Source organism: Malaclemys terrapin, chromosome 2 (genome assembly GCF_027887155.1).
Source record: "Malaclemys terrapin pileata isolate rMalTer1 chromosome 2, rMalTer1.hap1, whole genome shotgun sequence".
NCBI lineage: Eukaryota > Metazoa > Chordata > Testudines > Emydidae > Malaclemys > Malaclemys terrapin.
In genome coordinates, this window is record NC_071506.1 from 71,497,516 (window position 1) to 71,519,799 (window position 22,284).

Here is a 22,284-nt window from a genome sequence, read left to right on the forward strand (position 1 = left end):
GATTAACTGTGCATCTCCCAACCATCTCCCCAAACTTCCTAGTTTAAAGCTCTTTTGATAAGATGAGCCAGCCTCCCTCCCAGAAGTCTATTTCCTTCCCTACTCAGGTGAAGCCCATCCCGCGAGAACAGGTGTCTGTCCCCGAAAGCCTCCCAGTGGCCATACATCCCAAAGCCCTCCTTATAGCACCACTCCCTTAGCCAACTATTTATCCTCAAAATCCTATCAGCCCTTTGCTGCCCTTCCCTCGGAACAGGCAGAATCCCACTAAAGATAACCTGAGCCTCTATCTCCTTGAGAGTCTTCCCCAGCCTGGCATAATCTCCCTTGACTCTCTCTAACGAGAACCTAGCCGTGTCATTCGTTCCTACATGAAGGATTATCAAGGGGTTCTTACCTGCTCCTTTTAGGATCCTTTTCAACCGCAGGTCCACATCGCGTATCTTTGCACCCGGTAGACAGCACACCCTTCTGTTCTCCGGGTCCGCCCTGGTCACAGGCCTGTCCAGTCTCCTCAGTAAAGAGTCTCCAATTACATACACCTGCCGTCGCCTGGCAACAGTGCGATCTAGTAATCTAGTCTCCGATCCCTCTAGTCCTGACCTGTGTCTGCTCCTATCTTCCCTTATGCTCCCCCTTATGCCTTCCTGTATCCTCTGGTGGCCCATAATTGGTGCTGTCTCCATCAACTCCTCCCCCCTCTCTCTCGGACTAGCAGCTCTTCTCTTCTTCCTCACCCTCCCACCTTCAGTCACCACCTGCTGCCCCTCTACCTCGTTCTCCAAACACTCAAACCTATTCCTGAGTTCTATTCCCCCCTCACTGGCCCTCCTTTTCCTTGGCTTACTTCTCACAGTCACATGCTTCCACTTCCCTGGATCGCCTCCTTCCATTCCCCTCTCGCTGTCATCTACTACTGCCTCCTCCTGCACCCTAGAGCCTTCCCCTTCAGCCCCGCCTTGCCCATCCTCCATCAGCTGCTCAAACCCCCGCCTAAACTCCACCAGGGTCACTACCTGCATCTCCAGCCCCTTAATCTTTTCCTCCAGTAGCACTATAAGGCGACACTTCATACACACATACCTTTGTTCCGGGTCTCCTGCTAGGACTATATACATACCACAGCTTCCACATGCGGCCATCTGCATTCTGTCTGCTGCTGCTGCTTGGCTCATGGCTGCTGCGGTCTCTGCCCACAGCACCTGGGGACACGGAGCACACGGCGCACCCCGCCCTCCTGCCTCCCCCGTTACCTCCCTCTCAAACTCCCCTGTTAGCCGCCCTGTTGGCTGCCGCTGCTCGCAGCTGTACCGCTGCCTGGCTGGGCGGCTGCTTTTATGGGCCCCTTGATCAGCCAAGCCCCGCCCCCTGCTCAGGGCTCGGCGTCCGTCCCAGCACCCAGCCCCTGCCGGCCCCTACAAACAAACAAACACACAAGAACACCCAAGAACACCCAGGACAGATGCAAATACAGATGCAAATACAGGTACCTTCTCCTCCAATGAGAACTCCCTCTCAAACTCCCCTGTTAGCCGCCCTGTTGGCTGCCGCTGCTCGCAGCTGTACCGCTGCCTGGCTGGGCGGCCGCTTTTATGGGCCCCTTGATCAGCCAAGCCCCGCCCCCTGCTCAGGGCTCGGCGTCCGTCCCAGCACCCAGCCCCTGCCGGCCCCTACAAACAAACAAACACACAAGAACACCCAAGAACACCCAGGACAGATGCAAATACAGATGCAAATACAGGTACCTTCTCCTCCAATGAGAACTCCCTCTCAAACTCCCCTGTTAGCCGCCCTGTTGGCTGCCGCTGCTCGCAGCTGTACCGCTGCCTGGCTGGGCGGCCGCTTTTATATGGTATGTCAACTACAGGGAAGCAAAAAGTATAAATGATATGAAATGTTTAGTTACATATAGGAGTTCTGGACTATTATTGCTTTGCATTTGAATGAGGTTTGAAGACTCCTTAGTGTCTCTAGATATTGTGTTGGACAGCTCCGGTGTAAATGTTCTAAGCTCTAAATTATTTTAATCTCTTTGATGGGATAATGACAAACTGAGAAGCCCAGAATTTTGTCGCAAAAACTTTTTCACCCTTTCATGCAACCAGAGGGTTGGTTTTTTTGAAAAACATCTGGTGCCATTGATTATAGCTTTTCTTAGCCCATTTATTGAATAGGGGAAATAATTGCCTCTGTCTCAGCAACATTTTTTAAAGAACATCCATCCAAATTGATGGAATACTATAGTATATCCATTATGCCATGCTGTACTCATGAAGTATATTCTCCGGTTGTACCACACACTTCACATTGATCACAACTAGATCTAAAGGCTAACTGGGAGCACAGGCATTTAAAAAGCCAGCTCCTAAGTGATAAGAGGAGCTAGTGAACAGGAGCAGCAGAGGTTTGCAATGGAGTTTAGAGAGGGATTGTGAGAGGCAGATAACTCTAAGGCCTTGGCTACACTTGTGAGTTACAGCGCAATAAAGCAGCCCCGGGCGCCCTAGCTCACTCCTAGGGTTACCATTCGTCCGGATTTACCCGGACATGTCCTCCTTTTTGTGCTAAAAATAGCGTCCGGGGGGAATTTGTAAATCACTCAAAATGTCCGGGATTTCCCCCCTCCCCAGCAGAGCAGAGCGAGCGGCTGGGAGGGCTGCAGGAAAGTCACGGGCTGGACTCCGGAGCAGCTGTAGAGGAGCTCCTCCCCCCCTCCCTCCCTGCATTCTGAGCTGGCAGCTCCTCCTCCCCTGCAGCCCAGTGTCCCGGTCCGGCAGCACTGTGCAGGGCCAGGGACCGGGTTGTGTGTTGTGCTGCGGAGCGCAGCCACGTGTCCGGCTCGCACAGAGCCCAACACCCTGTTCTGAGCAGCAGGGTAAGGGGACCAGGGGGCAGGAGAAGGGGCAGGGAGGTTCTGGAGGGGGCAGTCAAGAAACGGGGGGGGATCGGGAGTTCAGGGGGGGGCTTTTTGGGGGGAGTGGAGAAAGTTTTGGGCAGTCAGGGTACAGGTAGGGGGTAGGGTCCTGGGGGGCAGTTGGGGGGGTCTTAGGAGGGGGCAGTTAGGGGACAAGGAACAGGGAGTCTTAGGAGGGGGTGGGGTTCTGGAGGGCAGTTAGGAGCAGGGGTCCCAGGAGGGGGCAGTCAGGGGACAAGGAGCGGGGGGGTGGGGGGCTGGGAGTTCTGGGGGGGAGCTGTCAGGGGGCAGGAGTGGGGAGAGGGATCGGAGCAGTCAGGGGACAGGGAGCAGAGGGGTTTAGATGGGTTGGGAGTTCTGGGGGGGGGCTGTCAGGGGGTGGGGAGTGGTTGGATGGGGCGTGGGAGTCCCAGGGGTCTGTCTGGGGCTGGGGGTGTGGATAAGGGTTGGGGCAGTCAGGGGACAAGAGGCAGGGAGGCTTAGATAGGGGGTGGAGTCCTGGGGGGCAGTTAGGGGCAGGGGTCCCAGGAGGGGGCAGTCAGGGGACAAGGAACGGGGGGAGGGTTGAGGGTTCTGGGGGGCCGGGAAGTGGAAGGGGCAGGGGCGGGGCTAGGGTGGGGCTCCTCCCGTCCTCTTTTTTGCTTGCTGAAATATGGTAACCCTACCCCATCCACACTGGCAAGGCACATAGAGTGCTCTGACTCCACAGCTACAGCGCTGCTGGTACTCCACCTCAGCAAGTGGAATAACGTTTGCTGCGCCCCCGCTGGAGCGCCGCGGCACCAGTGTGAACGAGATGTTGCTTTACTGCGCACTGATCGGTCTCCGGAAACGTCCCATAATCCCCTTAAGTCAAGTGGCCGCTCTTGTCATTGTTGTGAAATCGGCTGCAGGATTGCGGAAATGCCCTTTCAAAGCTCCGTTTCAGAGAAGCCGGCTGCTTATCAGCTCTGAGAAAAAGCAAATATTTACTCTTTGCTTTGAGTGAGTGAGAGAGAGGTGGCAGGAGGGGGGTTTGAACTTACAAGACAGTATGCTGACACACTCTCAGCACCCCAAAAACCCACTCTTTCTCCCCCTACATACATACAACACACTCCCTGTCACACTCCACCACCCTCCCCCATTTGAAAGTCACTTGCATGCTGGGATAGCTGCCCATAATGCACCGATCCCAATGCCACCGCAAGTGCTGTAAATGTGGCCACGCCAGTGTGCTTGAAGCTGTCAGTGTGGACAGACTGCAGCACTTTCCCTACTGCGCTCTATGAAGGTGGGTTTAACTCAGAGCGCTCTACATCTGCAAGTGTAGCCATGCCCTAATAAACATACCCCCCCACACACACACACACAAAAATCTCAAAGAACAAACTAATTAACTAATAAACACCCTGCAAAGGTAAAAAACAATTCATGCAGATGTCCAGCAGCAGAGTTGGGGCTATCCAGTGTATTGCAAATAAGTTTGAATGAAAAAAGATGGATCAATTAAGAGTTCACACTTTTCTAAAAATGTCAAGAAGTTTTGCAGAAAATTGGAAAACATTTAAATAAGAATCTGATTTATTTCTGAGGGCATCGGAATATACTCATAAGGAAGATGAGCATAAGATTGCCTTTTTTCCCCAATATTGCAGACACTGAAGCAATTTCATTATATAGTTTATTTGGACTTATGGTTAGATGAGCTATCTGTCAGATTGCCTTAAAAAAACTTTTGAGGAATACCGTTTACCAAAAAGAAATAAAACATTTGAAAGAGTTCAGTTACACTCAAGAAATAAAATGGAGGAAGAGACTTTTTTTAACAGATCTAAGGTAAGAAATTAGACATGTAATTTACAGAATCTGATTCACTGATAGAATATTAAATTGTGATGAGTAAGTGTAGCCAACCATTCGAACCACCAGATGTAAATCCAGAAAAAGCAGTGAGAATTTACCAAATTGCTGAACTTAATCAACAACTGCACATTTTAGAAAGAAAACAAACTGACATGAATATAGACTAATATAGAATAATAAGAAACTGACATGAATATAGACTAATATAGAATAATAAGAAAAGGTAAAAAAACAAGTCTATGGAAGGAAACAGAGTGAAAGTATTAAAGTTAAAACATATGAGCATATGAAAGAATGTTCTAGAAGTGGAAGGAGGCACCAGCCTAGACAATGTCCAGTATATGGTCAAACCTGTCATATGTTCATGAAACAGAACCATTTTGCAAAAATCTATAAATAGAGAAGTCTGCAAAAACATAGGAATATGCATTTAATTCAAACGTCTCAGAGAAGTTACTGAATAAGGAATACAGAGCTGACATTACAAATGAAGAAAATTTGTTTCTGACTATTTTGAAACAGAGTCACTCTGAACTACAAGGGGGATTGGACAGTTACAAACAAAATAAAATGTACCATTAGTAGATACTGTAATAGATACAGGAGCACAAGTGAATTTCTTCTAAGATTAAAAAAATGTCTAAAAGTAAAACCTCTAGCAAGAAAACAAATACATATCAACTTTCAATCTTATAGTGGTGAAAAATGTCTTGTTATTGGTATTTGTGAATTACAGGTCATAGTTAAAGATAATTTAGAAAACATAAGATTTGTAGTGGTTAAGGGATAGGTATTTCTATTTTAGGTTTAGAAACATGTTTAGCACTAAATCTAATTGATGGAATGCAGACTATCAAGGATTATGAAACGCTGGAAACAGAACATAAATTTACAGAGAGTTATTCACTTGCATTAGTAAATAGGATACAATGTATAGAATATAGTTAAATGAAACAAAGAAACCAGTTATACATGCGACTAGAAAGATATCCTTGGCGTTAAGAGGTATGGTACAAAAGGAATTGGAAAAGTTGATTAATTTCGGTATAATGAAAAGAGTGGAAGAGCTGACTGAGTGGATGAATTCATTAGTAATAGGAGAAAAGAAAGATGGATCCTTATATATATGTTTAGATCTAAAAGATTAAAATAGGTATATTAAAAGGGAACATTTTAAAATACATATCAGGGAAGAAATATTTTGACAAATGTCAGGAGCAAAATAATTTTCTTCTTTAGCTGCATCAAATGGATTTTGACAAATACCATTTGAGCAAAAATGTCAGTTGTTATGCCCATTTAACACACCGTTTGGATGTTACTGTTTTAAAAGATTATCTTTTGGATTATGTTTGGCTCCAGAGGTATTTCACAGAGCATTACAAAAGATACCTGTAGTTGAAAATAGAGATGGCACATAAGTATACATAGATGATATAATAATATGGGAAATAACTATAAAAGAGCATGATATCAGAGTAACTAAAACAGAAGCAGGATTGAAACTAAATCAAAAATAAATATAAAATTACATTGTAAGAATTAACCTTTCAAGGAGAAAAACTGACCCATCAGGGATTACAGATAGATCCACAATGAATACAAGCAGTTGATAATATTGCTTACCCAAAAGATGAGTCAATGCAGAAATTTTGGGGTATGGTTAATTTTGTAGGCAAATACATAGCTAACTTAGCAGAAAAAAACACCAACACATTTAAGGGATTTACTCTGTAAAAATAATCAATCAATGGACATGGGACTGTCAACATCAACAAGAATTTAAGCAGGTTAAGCAACTAATAAAAACAGCTCCAGTATTAAAATTATTTGATAGTAACAGATTTACAAAATTGTTTTCAGATGCATCCAAACAAGGTCTAGGAGCAGTTCTACACAAAAGTATGGTGATCTAGGGAAACCAGTTGCTTATGCATCTAGAGCTATATTAAAAATGGAATGTCAGTATGTTCAAATAGAAAGAGGCTTTGGCATTGGTTTTTCCATGCCAAAAAAAAAAAAAAAATAATCACATTTATATATGTTAGATCTGTACTGGCAGAAACAGATCTTTAATTAATTAATAAACCATTAATTAATATTTCAAAAAGGAGCATGACAGACATCACCTCAGTTGGTTTTAGGTTAGACTAAGAAATTGACTTGAGTTAAGATGCTCCTCATATATGTTAACTATGTATCTAATAAAGACTGTTGTTAAGTTACTAGCAATGTATTATTATTAAGACTAGTGGATTACTTGAATATAAAAACACACACCACGTTTTTCCCTGGAGTATATTTTTATGGCCAAGTGATAAACCGGTAACAGGAGGTTGCAATAGAAACATTGACTAAAGTTTAATGAGAGCATCATAAATTTAATGCTAAAATTAAATCCATGCATTAAAAAGCCATAAGGACCTACAGGTCTGGAGTTACAAATATGTTTTGACTTTCCTTGAAGAAAAACCTGGCTCAGAAGCAAGAGTTCAACATAATGGGGATTTAAGAAGAAACATATTCTCCATATAAAATGTAGGTGCAATGAGTGACAGGAATAAAGGTCACATCAAGCCAAACTTTTTATTAATGGGTTGATGCTCCTCTCTGTACAGTTGCAGGATTATTATTATTATTTGTATTGCAGTAGCACCTAGTACCCCAATCTAGGATCAAGAACCCAATGTGCTTGGCCCTATACGCACATATACCAAAAAAGACAGTCCCTGCTCCAAAGAATTTATAAACTTTTGTCTGGTTCCAGAATGTTATGGGATTGCACTATCAGTGTTATAATGCTGTTATGCAGAAAGGTTAATGATAGCCATCATGTTGGTCTTTGAGCTACAGACAATTACAGACTCATTCCAACTGATAGTCTGTAAGAAAGATGGTCAAAATACCTAAGTGGAAGAAACAATTAAATGCCCCTTTATATAGTGATAGCTGGAAACGATAGGAAGCCAAACCCATGGACTGCATAGCATGACCAATCAGAAGCTAAGCCATGTGGGTTGAAGGGTTTTTAGGGACTCATTGCAAATGCAGGAGCTAGGGCAGGGGTCGGCAACGTTCGGCACGCGGCTCGCCAGGGTAAGCACCCTGGCGGGCCGGGCCAGTTTTATTTACCTGCTGACGCGGCAGGTTCGGCCGATCGCGGCCCCCACTGGCTGCGGTTCGCTGTCCCGGGCCAATGGGTATGGTGAGAAGCCACGGCCAGCACATCGCTCGCCCGCACCGCTTCTCGCCGCCCCCATTGGCCCAGGACAGTGAACCGCAGCCAGTGGGCGCCGCAATCAGCCGAACCTGCCGTGTCAGCAGGTAAATAAAACTGGCCCGGCCCGCTAGGGTGTTTACCCTGGCGAGCCGCGTGCCGAACATTGCCAACCCCTGAACTAGGGGATTGAGTGAGACTGAACAGCAGAAAGGGAGAGAAGAAATGGTGAAAGTAGCCCTGAGAGAAAGCCAAAATAACTTTTTAGATACCGTACTCTCTGGAAACACAAACTTGTACTTCTGAGCATGGAAGCTGCTGGCTGTTGTTTGTTTCTACTGTGTTCAGGAAAACAGGACTTTGTGTACTTACTTTGTAAATAAACAGGATTGCACCAAAGACATATCTGACTATCAATTTCTCTTTGTAACAGAAACAATCCAGCAAGGCCCTGAATACTGGCAACCTGCTCAGGGCAAAAGGTGCAACAGTATAAAATAACTTTTCTGAGGAAAGTGTGAAAAAGAAACAATTGCCCTGTTTAAAGATTACTGTTTGAGCTCTAGTTAGAAGAAGTCAATGGGCTCTTACTTTCCAGACTAATGAAAACTGGGTTTACTGCAGAAGAAGAGCCTGTTAGTCTTGGTGAAAGGCAGAAAGTTGCATAAATGACTGAGTGAAACGGGTCATATGTGAAGCCTGCTATGATCTGAAAAAGCGCTGGAGGCTTAAGTAGGATTTTTGATTGAGGAAATAAGATAGTATTGTTACCACCAATCACAATTCCTTAACCAATCTTCCTTCCACCTACAAACACATTACTATAAGTAGGCTTGAAAGGATTCGATTTTGAACAGTAAATACCAATTTCTCTATACACACACAAACTGACAAAAATATTTCTATCAAAAACAATTGAAATGTATAGATAGGGAAAGAAAGAAACTGCTGCTTGAGAAATCAGAATTTGATTTAACTACATCTATAATGCATATTTTGACATTTTATGTTGACAAGTTGTGTTTTAATCATTTGAAAGCTTTAACTTTTTGAATCTAAATGTTTACTGTCATTAATTGTCTGACCCCACCATCCAATAATTTCCCAAAACTGTGACTATTTAATGATAAAACAAAAATGCTTAAAACTAAAGTTTAAAATGATAAAATAAATTTAAATGATTTAAAAACATTGATATCTATTGAAATTATAAAAACTGAAAATTTTGCCAAGCCTAACTTTAAGCCACACAACTCATAACTTCATTAACAGTTTCATGATATTTGGCAATTTTCTTAAAGCCTCAACTCCAGGAGACTTGCACATACATGAGAATCTCAGCTTTCCGTTTTTAAAAAATATTATTATATTAAAAGTTACTCATTATTTTTGAGTGTTTGGGCTTGGAAATACTGTGAATGTCAGATAGTACCATTATTATAGGACCAGAATGCTAGACCAGAAGACTATCTCTCTGTTGCAGGGCTTATGTTCATCTGACTTTGACTCTAGTTCAGGGGTCAGCAACGTTCAGCACGCGGCTCGCCAAGGTAAGCACCCTGGCGGGCTGGGCCAGTTTAATTTACCTGCTGACGCAGCAGGTTCGGCCGATCGCAGTCCCCACTGGCTGCGGTTCGCCGTCCCGGGCCAATGGGGGCAGCGAGAAGCCGCGGCCAGCACATCGCTTGCCTGCGCCGCTTCTCGCCGCCCCCATTGGCCCGGGACGGCGAACCGCGGCCAGTGGGGGCCGCGATCGGCCGAACCTGCCATGTCAGCAGGTAAATAAAACTGGCCCGGCCCGCCAGGGTGCTTACCCTGGCGAATCGCGTGCCAAACATTGCCGACCCCTGTCCTAGTCCATGCTCTGAGAAGTGAAGATAGGGATGCCTCTAATTACCTATCATAATTTATGCATTTTTATTAAGTTGTTTTTAGAGTTGTTTTTATTAAGTTGTTTTCATTCAAGCTCTTCAACTGGAAAGAACGCTACCGCCGTAATTTTTCTAGGAATATTAGAATTGCATAGCAGAAGTCATAGCTCCACCTACTTTTCTGAGCAATGTAGAGAATATGCTATAAAGACTGGTGTGCATATCAGGCCTCATTTATCCCTGTGCTGAAGCTTAGCTTGGGATAGAAACAGAGAGGTAGATGTGTGGAGGAAGGGGTGGAGCAGGGTGGTTTTATACAACCTTTGCATCTCCACTAACCTGGCTGCCCTAACTTATACCTAGCTCCCTACGCTCCCTACACAGCCAGTAAGAAGCAGCATCACTGCAGGATTCCCCACAGCAGGGATATTTGGGGGCATGGCTGGAACGCTTTGGCGATACGCCAACCGAGGAAGTCCCGTATGTCAGTAAAATCCCCTGAAGACTGGATCCACCAGCCCTATGGTATCTTTATAGCAGTGGAGTCAGTATAAGCAACCCCAGTACAAAGATGACCTGGACCCAATTGAAAACTGAAAAGACACTTATTTCCATGCCCAATAGATGCCTATGTACAATTGAGAGGGGGGAAAAAAGAAAAGACAACCAAACTCTGTGCTACTAGTATATGAACAAATGGAAAAAAACAAAGAAAAGTCATCTAAGAAAGTTGCTATCTCTTCCATTTATTTTCCTATGTAAACCTGTAAATAGTGAATATGGATCCAACAAGAACTCTCAAATTTTGAGGCTTAATTTTTTTTTAAAAGCTAATAGGGAGCCAGCTGTGAAGTTCACGATTTCCAAAATCACTGTTTCTGTAGGTATGGTATATTATTTAGACAACTCAGTTAGAAATGTTGTAGCAAACCTGTTTCAGTATATACACCACTGTCAAGTTCTCTCAGTCCCATTGGGTACCTGAAGAGATTTCATAAGAAAGGTACAATCTGACCAAATACGCTGTATTGTAATCCTGCATTTGGATGAGCTCGTATAACTATAGCTCACTGCATTCATTAAAAAAGATGCTGGCAGCTCTGGTCATTTAATATTTGAGAAAGGTTTATAATATCTCAGAAAGCTGAAAACCAAAATGTATCTCCATTTGATATACAGTTTCCTCGAACAAGTTTACTGGAACTGAATTAATATTAAACTAACAATATTCACAAGTCAAAATCCTCCCTCTTCATAACAACATATACTCCATATTCCCCACCAAAAACAGTCCTAATGGTTCTTTAACAGCATGTTCCTACCCTTCAAATAGTACTCCATCCACCTTCCCCAGAAATTCAACAATTCACTCTTCCTTTCCACCATACTCACACACCCTCCCTATGTCACAGGTTAAAGAACACAAAAGCAAATTCATTCTACTCTCCCTCTCCTCCCACACAGACTACTTAAATGGTTCAAACCGATCCCCCATTGGCAGTTACAGGGTTGGAGTCCTGTGACCATTACCGAACCATGAAGAATTTATTGTGTAGCTGCATGTTTCCAGGTAATCCTAGTTAGCTGGGAAGCTATTATTTGATAGTAGACAGAGCAAATGAAAGAACAGACCGATATCACAGCAGCATTCATCCCTTATCACTTTGTGTCATTAGAACACCTTATACACGCTTTCTATTTGATAATTGAAATTCAGGCATTAAGCATAAACATATGTTGGTTTAACAAAGTAATCTATATTTTATAACACTTTTTAACAGCTTGTCATCTGTTAGATGTTCGTTACTAATGCATTTTATAACATGCTTTATAATAAGCCATTAAAGGCTGTAGCTGCATCTAGTAATCATGTCCCAAATATAAAGAAAGCTTTTAGAAATGGGCTCTTTGTTTAAAATGTTATCAGTTGAGTCTAGAGGCTCTTGGTAGGGATTCATAATTCTTTTTCTCCTTTTGATAATGTGACATATTACCTATAGGATGCACAGTTGAGGTGGAGCTCTGCAGTTGCTAAGGTGGCAAGGGAGTGGAGATGTGCGAAGTATGTGCTAGTCACAGGAGCATTTCTGCGGGCACAATATGGGCAGTTGTATCCCATTGCAGGACTCACACAACTGCTACTCTGCAATGGCACCAACGTGCACTCCTCTACTGCACAGCTGCTGATGGGAGTATGTGCACTATCCAGTTGAGGGCCTTGCCATGTTTCCTAGCCATCAGGCCTTGCCCCCATTGGGATCACAGTGCATCAGTAGGTTTGGGAATATTTGCCAAGCATGCATTCAATATGGCGTTACAATCCTTTGCTGCTGTTGCTCAAAGGGAGACTTGCTATGACATCTTCTCCACTGTGGTGCAAAGTTGCAGTAGAGGGCAGGATTTGTACCACCCCTGAAAGAAACCTTACATCCATCAAAAAGCATTCTGGTGTGGATCTAGAGTAGTGTATTCGGCCCTTAGAGGAGCAGTTTGTTAAAGAGATAGCATCACTGGTGAAATTAGCCTCAGAAGGGTCTGTTCAGTTTGGGTATTCATTTTATTAATTTCTGTAGCCTACCAAAATTTCTCTTGTACTCCTTTTTCTGATAGATAAATTAAACAAAATTATTGTCTTTTGGACTTTGTAAATGTAAAGCTAATTTAGGGTCCAATCCTGAAAATACTTACTAGTAGGTGTAACACTTAGAACCATAAGGAAACTCATTAGATTTCATGGCAGGGCACTACCTCCAGTAGTAAGTGCATACAGGATTTGCCCCCTTGTTCCCCAATTCAGGAAAGCATCCCTATTTAGGAAAGCACTTAAGCATGTGCTTAAGTCTCACTGAAGTCAAAGGAACTTAAGCATGTGCTTAATTGCTTTTGTGAATTGTCTTGTTTCTTAGAATTGAATTTTATAGTCATCAGGCTGAAATATCAAAGCTGGTGAATTTGAATGAAAGCTATATGAATTGTAAAGTACTGCTGCAGAACATTTTAAGCTACTGAATCATAAAATTGGGCCATTTGGTGTATCTAACACATATATTTGTGTTCACGTATACATGCAATAATTTTAAAATATTTTTTTAAATCACTGAATAATTTATTGCCCAGCTCTAGTATAGTACTATGACATATTATAGGCCATGACACAGTAAACCTGCATTATGTGACAATGCAGAATACTTTGTGAAGACAGATCTTTCACTAAAAGGTCCCTGTGTTGATCCCATTCTTAACCAGCCACCAATTCCCTATAGCTCATTTTAATGGGATTTTCCTTTAGAGTAATATTTTGTTGTATTCATCATGAAAATGCTGGGTCCATGAGTAAGGAGGACCACTTGAAGGCCTGATTCATAGGCACTGGATTAGGGCCAGCTGCCATATTTGCCTTTGTGACTAATGGTACTTGTCCATGAGCCATGTACATTTAACTGTAAACCACCTACTACGAACTACTGAAACCTTTGTATTTTTTTCAAGTTGAGATTAAGCTGCACAACATGCTTGAAAGCTGGAAGTAATTTGTGTTCTTTATGTATAGGTAAGGAAGGTGCTTTTTCCAACAATTATGATTTTACCACTTAAAGGACAAATTGACTGCTAGTGTTAAGTGGCCAAAACTCCATTTAAATCAAGGTAGTATGGGCACTTTGGGCTGATCCAATATTCATTGAAGTCAATGGAAGTCAACAGAAAGACAAGCCAGCATGCATTTCATTAATAGTTCATCCAAGATAGACTGCTGTTCATTTCATGGGCACTGAAATATGCTAGTGGTAGACTTGCCCCAAACCATTCACTCTCATTTAATTCCTTCCTATTTTCCAATAGCCTTTCTGCTTCCCACGAGCCTATAGATGTTCCTAAATCAATTGCCATTGCTATGGCTACATAATGTGATTGACATACCATAAACAAAAAATAATTACAAATGTCAATCAGACTGAGGAGAAATATTAAGTATGGTTTCAAAGGAAATCAATAATGGACTTAGTATTATTTAATATCTATATTCACACTCTAGGCAGAGTGTTATATATTAATCATATTAGCAATGGTAGACATTACAGAATCAGATAGGAGAAAGATATCAATGGGATGATTTATTAATATAAATTCAGACAACAAATGAAGGGAGAGATATAACACTAAGCAGAAATACAAAACGGGAGACTGTATCTTGGAAAAGAGTAATGCAGAGAAGAATTTGGTGATGTTAGTGAGCAGCAAATTAGATATAAAGATCACAACACAATGTCACTGGAAAAAATTAAACAGCTATAGTAGGAGGTATGTGAAAGAGCATGATGTTTAGGAACAGGGAGATAAATGGAATACCAGATTTATAGTACTAAGAGCTGGGCTTTATGCTATTCAAAAACAAAAACAAAAAATAAGACAATAATAAATGAGTTAGGCTCCAAAAATGTGAGAAGGATTAGAGAGATATTATGATAATCTAAAAAAAATGTGGTATTTAAGGCTTGGAAAAAATACAACAAACAGGGAATATGATCACTGGTTATGAGGAGATGAAAAACACCATAAGATGGGAAGGGATTATTTAATGTGGCTGTGACAGGGTGCCGAGTAAGGAGTGCTTAATCAGCCCCCTGCAACTCCAGGCCCAATTGAGGGGAATGGATTGGGGCTGGCTGAACTGCCCTGTGCCTGCCTGGCAAGGAGAAATAGCTGCCAGCCTAATTAGCCAGGGGATATAAAGGTAGGGAGGAAGGAAGCTAGAGGAGGAGATAGAAAGAGAAAGGCCAGATACAGAGAGGGCCTCGGCCAGGGCCTCTAGTCTGTTGCTGGCCAGGTCTGTTTCTGGCAAAGTTTGGCTGTGAAAAACCTGTACATAGATAGTAAGGTGGCGGTGGTGGGAAACAGCTGTAAATAAAGAGCACCGGTGTTTGCATCAACCTGAGGCATCCCTGACTGATTTGCGAGGGAAGCAGGGGCAGAAACCAGAGGGGCCCAGCTTACGCCTCGCTACTGTGGCAAAGGGGGAAATTTATTCCATAAGGATTAGTGGCCCAAAATTAATGCAAGAGAAGATTTAATTTAACCATTAGGAGAAAAAACTAACCATTGCACTAATGCGGTAACTTGCCAATGGAAGTAGCTGAAGCCGCATCACTACAGATGTTTAAGAACACACTAGCTAAAAGATTAAAAACATTGGTGTAGAAAGCAATCCTCTATTTGTGGAGAGGGATGAACTCTATAACCCAATAAGGTCCTTTCCAACCCTAGTGATTTGATGGGCAATGAGAGGTGATAATGATTTACATAAGGTTGTGACTTTCATACAACTTGTCTACAAATGTCTGGCAGGGTTCAAATAAGCTTTCCCCACTGGGATCATTTCGTGAATGTCACAATATTTAATAAAACTTTGCTTCTGCTGAAAAGGTAGGGGAATATTTATTTTCACAGCTATAACCAACACTGTTCCTTAGTTTGCCAGCAGGAGTATGGATACAGATTGTCTCCTCTATGGCAGATGAACATGTCACATTCAAAGTACATCAGCACTTTGGTTCCTAAAGAGCCACATGATTCAAGTGTGCTTTTAAATCCATTTCTCAATGGTGCAAAGTCCAAAGGTAGCTTTGAAGAGAGTATGTCTCTTTAGAAGAATCTATGTGTGTGCATACATATACATGCACCCTCTTCCCACCCCCCATGCACACACATTGACCCAGTGTTCTCAAAGTCATTCCATACAAGAACAATAAAACAGACTCCATAGTGTTTTGACTAGAGAGACTCCAAAATGTACTTAAGATTTACGGGATTTTACAGGGACACATCCTGCCACTGATTTTTACAAAGAAATACCTTTAGATTTCAATGGAGATTTTACTGCATGGCTTGATGTAAGTTTTAATACTAAACAACAACTGATCTGCATTATAGTAAAACACTGTGAAGATTTATATTGAAATCCAATAGCCAGCTACCACAGTGCTGTTCAGAAGTCTACTCATGTAAATACAGCTCTAACATAAAACTAGGAGTGGGCACAGGAAGACAGCTGTATGTGATGAAAACCGAGTCTATAGCCCCTCTGCACTGGAGAATTGATATTTCCCCATCCTCTTTCACCTGAAGAACATTTGATTAACTTAGATCAGCTTTCTAAAGCTGTTCCTGGAGAATGCTATCTTTCTTTTACTACACAAAATCATATGAAGATCTGGCAGTGAATTATCTTATGGGCATAATTTTAATTGTGTTACTTCTTTAGGTTCAAAAAGAAGCCAAAGAAAATCAATGCCCATTTGTGTTGCTGAAGCTTAACCATATGATTCATTATTAACAGCTGCTACAAAAGTCCATCAAAATATTGTGAGACTTGCATGATTTTTGCTAAGGTATGTAATGCTGGTGCACACAACTTTTTGGTGCTAATTACTTCGGGAAGAAGAAAATGAACAAAAACTGATTATGTATTTTAAGTTGAAGGCCACAATGGCAATGTTTTATTGAAAAACAAAACGTTGTAACAATTTTACAATAAACGTATGAATCTTAAACATCCCACAGGACTCAATATTATTCTAACTGAAATCACTGCAGGTTTTGTAATTGACTTCAATAGACACAGGACAAGACCCTCCAAAAGAAGGAAAAAAACGTGAGTCAAGGGATTACTACTATCTTGCCTGGACTCTGTCATCTGAACAGAATCACTTTGATTGTGGAAAGGAAAATGATGCAAACATTATAAAGTCATGTAGCTCCTGGTTATAGATAGCCATGCATTATTAAATAAGTTTAATATAACAGCTGAAGGAAAAAATGATTAAGGGAACAGTCTCTCTATTTTTTTAAGAAAACAATAACTTTTCCCTGACATGGTCTTTACATACAATTCAATGTAAGTCAATTAAATTTTATCAACAATGTGACAGGAAATTTCCTTACAAATGGGAGGAATTTGTATCAGCTACGAAATGAAGACAGTTTAGTTAATCCAAACTGTCCATTACTTGAAACAAAACATCTTGATGGTGACTGAGCAAAAACCAATCAACAGGTCTGTCAGAGGACCAATATTCTTCTTCCCACGCCCCCTCAGAGCACTCCCAAAATTATCAGGGTCCATTAGCTTCTAAAAGTGCACCATCAAAACAAGCACTTCAACTCAAACCACACGGCTACAATTTTCAGTTCCTCACCTCTAATCCTGACCCAAACATTAAATCAAGAATGTCACTAGCAATATAAACTGAGCCAACAATCCATGGTCATTAGATCAACCATGAAATCTTGAGCTATCAAGGCAGATGTTAAAAATCATCAAGCAGTATCAGCCCCACTGCCCATATAGTACTATCCCAGTGAGGAACGTCAACATAGTAAAATGGTCTGCTGCAGCCGAAGGCGCTTGTGCGGATCTGAGGACGGCCCTCTGCACAGACCCCGTACTAGTAGCCCCAGACTGGGGGAAGGAGATTATCCTACAAACAGACGCCTCTGAAGTAGGGCTGGGAGCGGTGCTTTCCCAAATGGTCGGAGATGATGAACATCCCGTCCTCTTCCTCGGTAGGAAGCTCCTACCTAGGGAACGGAAATACGCCATGGTGGAGAAGGAATGCCTGGCTGTGAAATGGGCCATAGAAAGCCTCCGCTACTATCTACTTGGATGGAGGTTTACCCTTGTCACGGACCATGCCCCTTTGCAGTGGATGCACCAAAGCAAGGACAAAAACGCGAGAGTAACAAGATGTTTCCTGTCGCTTCAACCCTTCCACTTCACAGTACAACATAGGTCTGGAACCCAACATGGCAATGCAGATGGCCTGTCAAGAGTGCACTGTTTTCCGACCCAAGTAGCCCAACCCCGTAGTGTTGAGCGGGGGGGGGGGGGGGGGGGGGGATATGTGGCAAACCCAGGACAAACAGCTACTAAGGGTGGGGGAGGGGGTAGTAATCAGACCCAGGGGGTTAAAAAGGCCTCTCCCAAGCCACTGAGGAGAGAGAACCATGGGGAAATAAGGTTCAGCTAGGCAAGGGGTTACCAGGGAACTAATTAGGTTCAGCTGGCTCCCACTGCTTGGGACCTTTTTAAACCCTTCCCGGCGTGGAAGGGAGGGGGGAGAGAGTAAGAGAAGCTGCCAGTAAGCTAGGAGCAGCAAGGCTCTGAATCCTTCCTGCAAGGAAGGCCGCACTCTGTCCCCAGAAGGGAAGATAAACAAGCACAAGGGACTGACTGAGGGAAGGAATAGCCAGACTCTGTGCTACCTACAAGGATTTGCTTTGCCCAAGCCTGTGTCTCCAAGGCTAAAAAGGACTGAGCCTGCTGAGGAGGAGAAAGTACTTTGCCACAAAACATATAATCTTTTGTTTATCAAAACATGAGCAGAAAAGAGTGACAGAGTTTATGAGTTGGATAACTATATGAAGCTTTCTTGCTTGGCAATATGTTCAACTTCACTTATAGTTTATATCTATCCATGAAAGTAGTGTCTAATGAGCAAATAGTATTGCTGAACAAGCATAATGACGTTAGGAAGGACTTGTAATGTTTGTTTGTGCTTCAGGCTTCCTGAATCAAATCACCATCTTCTACATTAAAGAGACTTGTGTTATCCAAGAAGTATTAAAATAAAAATGTTAACTTTAAAGCTGAGCATAATATGCATTACATTTTGGAAACCTGTAATTTAAAAGACATAAAGTAAGCTAGGCTACTGTACCAGTGTAATAAAACTTGTGGGAAAGTGTATGACTTTCATTCAGTACTTTAGACTTCATAGTTAAACATTATAAATGTTTATTACATATACATGGAAAGATGTTCAAGTGACTATCAAGCTAATCAAGGAGCAAAGGTAAAGGAGGTTTTTGATCAATTCCTTAATACATTTCTTTTATGTGGTTACTACTCTAGTTACACTCTTGAATAGTTCAACTCCTAATATTAACCTTCCCCTTCATTTTCAGTTTTGTTGAAAAAAATAACTGAATAATTTTCTCTGTCATACTAAGTGAACATTTGTTTTAAGTCATGCAGTAGAATAATTCTTCTGAGTAGTATAGCTGAACAAGTGAAGGGATAAACAGTAACAGTTTCTTTAATTCAGTGAAGAGGACATCTCATTAGATTATCTCATAGCAATCATACAACATACTGCAAAAGCCAAATGACCCATCATTCAATTATGTTTTTTTCTTCTTCCCCAGGCAAATAGAGATTAAGTGAAGTCAATGACTTCACTTTATGGCATTAAGTTAAATTGCATGAATTAAAGGAAGAGAAACAAAGCACTGTGTACCTTGCATCTAACGTGGCAGAGCTGACGTGATTTCTGGAAAATCATTCATTTATATAATCAGCCATTAACCTTCATTTATGTTCACTGTGGAAGGGACCACAGTAATATACCCTAAACGAATTCCAGCTCAATGCACGCTTCAGTGTTTCACAATTTCTCTGGCACACGCTTAGTGAAAGCCTGCCACTCTGCAACAGAGGAGGGAATTACTACTGTAAACCCATAGGTATACTTCACTAGAAATATATTGGATTCACACACACAGAGTGGAATCTGACTATTTCAATTAAAAGAAAGGCTAGCTAGTTATAGTAGCTAACAATAGTTCTAGTAGTCTTATTGCACACTTCATAGTATCTTCGGCATGTCAGAGATCTAAATCATATAACGCTCTTCTGAAAGTGTATTCAAACAGCTGACATTCATCTCAGATTATTTATCCCAGACATGCTGCACGTAAATTATCCACCAACATGGGAAAGGCTTATTTCATCCTTTTGCTATAAACTGGTGGGTTTAGTCACATGTTCAGTGTATAACCACCTTTTTATCCTCTATGTTAATGTTCCTCATATTTGAAAAATATAGGTAGCTCCATATAAAATGATCTCTCTTCTAAACCCTCAGAGTTGACAAGTGCTGACAAATCAAAGTGCATTAACCTAGAAAGGTTTGGGATTTTTTGTATCTGTCTCCATTTACTGAAGACTTCTGATCAGAAAATGAGACAAAAAAACACAAAAATCAAGAATTATTTCATACCCATTTACTTTTCTATAGAAGCAAATCCCTCCATGTTACTTGCAGCTGGTACATAGTATTATTTATGTTGTAATAGTGAAGAAAGTTCATTCCTCTAAGTAAATACACCACCACCCTTCTTCCTACTTACCTATCCCCACTACCACTACTAAAATTCACATGTTCATGGGAACTGATCATGCTCTAAGCAAAATGTCAGTGCTTGGCTGTAAATCTGTGTAAATGCTTTTTCTCTGTAAAACCTTCATGTTAACGCAGGATGTTCATCAAGGTCACTGTAAAAGATTGTGGTTTTCAGTCTCGTAGAGAAGATGCTAAGAAAATCAATAAACACAAACATAATTGAACACTCTTTGAAGTTTGCTGTTTGCCAATTCCGTGTGGAATCACATCTTTAGCTCCTGAATTTCAGAGATGGATGGGAGGTAGATATGGTGAGGCAGATTGGCTAGCTTATCCGCTAGCTATGCCGAAAGGTGAACAGGATATCTGGCATTTTGCAGTGTGGCAGATTAGTTCTGAGTAAAACTATCTTCAACTGAATTTTTAGGAAGAGATTACAGCCTCCTGGGCCTGCTCCCTCCTAAGTGGAGTTTTGCCCTGGTCTTCCATGGGAGCAGGACTGGCCACCTTGCCTACTACACCTTTTCTGTATGCCCTGTTAAACCGAAACCATGCCGGACTCAACTTTTGTTTTGTGACAAATGTCAGTTATGAGAAGAAGGTCAATAAATGTACATACATTAAAAAAAAAGCCAAAAAAACAAAACCCACACAGAGAAGGAGCATCAGAGAAAAACAAAATTACCAAATGATATGGGTAAAAGTAAAAAGGTATGCAAATCAAATTCAATCACTGTCTTGCATTGTATAAATGCCTGAGACACACACAGGGCTGTCCTACAAGAGCTGTTGCTAAAATGCACTCTGTTAAGAGACTCTCAATATTTAGTTACACATGAACACAGAGAAAAAAAGAATATGTTAATAATATATAAGGCATCATTTCCATTTGCTGTAGCTGCACAAGTGGTCGCCACGCTTTTTCTTTAAGATTGTTCTTGCGAAGCTAAGGCATATAGGTGCCATAAAAGGGATGTTTACAATGCACTTCAACAGAGTTGGACCAATGCTGGGTTGCAATAAAGCCCCTCTCACTATCACAAACCTCTCAAATAAAGAGACCTCGAGATCTAAAACTGCAGAGGACTCCACTGCCCGTCCTCCCGCCAGACAAGGAGTTTCAAACCAACAGCTGCAAAGGGATAAAGGTAATACCTTTACAGACAACGGCAATCAGGACTGTAACCAGTGACTTACTTGCCAATATGCTAGCGTTAGGCGATCTGCTCTCAGTTGCAGAAACGTTGCAGAGCTTGTACTCTTCGGATCTCCTCTCAGAGCTCTGTCCAAAGTATTTCCAAACCACTCGGGAACATCTCCGCGGTTATTTGGCTTAATACAGAAAATCTCTCACCTGGCCCCCGATCTCAGTGCCCATGATTTAAATCAAAGTTACACTCTTATTTGTGTTTAAAAAAAAATTAAATCGTATTGAAGTCGCTGATGAGATCTCAAACTCCGGAGCGGAATGACGCCACCGTCCCTGTTTGCAGTTGCATGGAGGGGGGTTACTTTCCGTCCACCCAAAACAATAAAATAAATAAATCAGAGGGGAGGAGGGGGAGCGAGAGATTAGGGAGCGCCGCCCTTTTAGCAGCAGAGAGAGGCAAGCCGGTGTATAGGCACCTGCAGCAGCGCTGTGTCCCAGTGCCGGTTGAATCCAGAGGCGCTGTCCATCCCTGCTGGTGTTGAGCTGACACACCGACAGACCCTGCCAGCCCCCAGAGCTGCCCACCTCCCTTCCACCCCACCAGCTTGCTTCCTGCTTGTCTCGCCTCAGTCGCTTCCTCCTTTCGTCGGCTCCCGCTAGGATTCGCCGCGCGGGGTTTAGCTGGGTTTTATCTGTAGTGCATTCTTCCCGGGTGGAGCTCGGGAGAAAATCCAGCGACTCTCAGGTCCCTGGGCAAGTCCTCCTTTGCTAATCAGACCCTATCAGAGAGAGAGAGAGAGAGAGAGGCGGACTCAATGCGTGTAGCAGGAAACTTCCACCGCGCCTTTGCAAAGTCCAGCGTGTGATTTAGGAGCGAGGAAGCAGGGCTCTGCCCGGAACCTGTGCGGGTATCACATGGGCGCAGCACCCTGAATGGAGGAGTGCGGCTTGAGGACAGGAATCGCGGTCCTACATTCAGACCCGGCTCGGAGAGGCGGCTTCTCAGTTCCCTGAGAGCCCCCGAAAGGAAATCACACGTGATTAGGAGAAGTTGATGCTGCTGGGGAGAGCGCTTGAAAGGGGAAAAAAAGGCAAAGCTGGGTCCCTAG

The 22,284-nt window shown here is 42.4% G+C and overlaps 1 protein-coding gene across 2 annotated transcripts in view; it reads right to left on the reverse strand.

The window, feature by feature from the left end:
• Positions 1-21,927, reverse strand: part of SNTG1 (syntrophin gamma 1) — a 557,992-nt gene extending 536,065 nt beyond the window's left edge. For both annotated transcript variants that reach the window (XM_054017063.1, XM_054017062.1), the window contains exon 1: positions 21,223-21,927. The gene's annotated coding sequence lies outside the window, so the exon portion shown is untranslated. The remainder of the gene's footprint in view (positions 1-21,222) is intronic.
• Between the last annotated feature and the right edge of the window lie 357 nt (positions 21,928-22,284).